The sequence below is a fragment of the Grus americana genome, chromosome 19 (assembly GCF_028858705.1).
Source record: "Grus americana isolate bGruAme1 chromosome 19, bGruAme1.mat, whole genome shotgun sequence".
In the NCBI taxonomy this organism is placed as follows: Eukaryota; Metazoa; Chordata; class Aves; order Gruiformes; family Gruidae; genus Grus; species Grus americana.
This window is the reverse complement of record NC_072870.1, coordinates 11,042,383-11,043,167: the sequence shown is the minus strand read 5'-3', so window position 1 is coordinate 11,043,167 and position 785 is coordinate 11,042,383.

Sequence of the window (785 nt, the reverse complement as noted above, 5' to 3'; positions counted from 1 at the left end):
TCAGCGGGTGCAGCCGTGGCCGCCGCTCCTCGCTGTGGGGCCGCGAGTGCGTGGGGACCCCACGGGGCAGCGCCAGCGCCCCTGCGCCGCGGCGGGGGAGAGCTGCCGAGTGCCAGAAGCTCTGCGTGGGCTGCAGGGTGTCTCCAGCTGCCGTCCCCCCGCAGCTGGCCCCGCTGTGTGTCTGTCCATGGCGGGCGCGGTGCGCAGGGAAGAGGCCCTGAGGGCCTCGGCTGCCCCTCGGATACGGCGCTGTGCTGCACTGCAGATACACCGGGGAGGAACTTAAGCTCCTTCCCATAGCGGTTCATAAATCAGCTTTCAGATGGCTCCTGCCAGTGAAACAATCTTTTCGGATTCATCCTTGAAGTTCCTGAGGTAGAGAAGGCAAATCTTGGCTGACTTTGACTTGAGAAAGGGGCTCTCTGCTCCCTTCCCTGTCTGCCTGTGGGCACTATCCTGCCCATGAGATCTTCTTGTGGCTGTCTCCTGTGTAGACTGGATGTCCTTGTGAACTGGGTGCACATGTGGGCTTGGGCTTGTTGAGAACATCCAGAGAGATTTGAATAGGACTTAACAAGTCTTGCATTGCATAAAACTCTCAAGCTTGGGAATGGTTTAGCTAGTTACTTTGTTTAAAATAGTCATTCGTTTTTCTATTAGACAGTCTGCAGAGACAACCTGGCACAGTGGCAATGCACAGCTCTTCGTATCTCTTGTCACCTCTGTGGTAGCCTCGTGTGCTGTACTGTGGTCCTGTGGGAACGTGGTATTCATTCAGAGCCTGG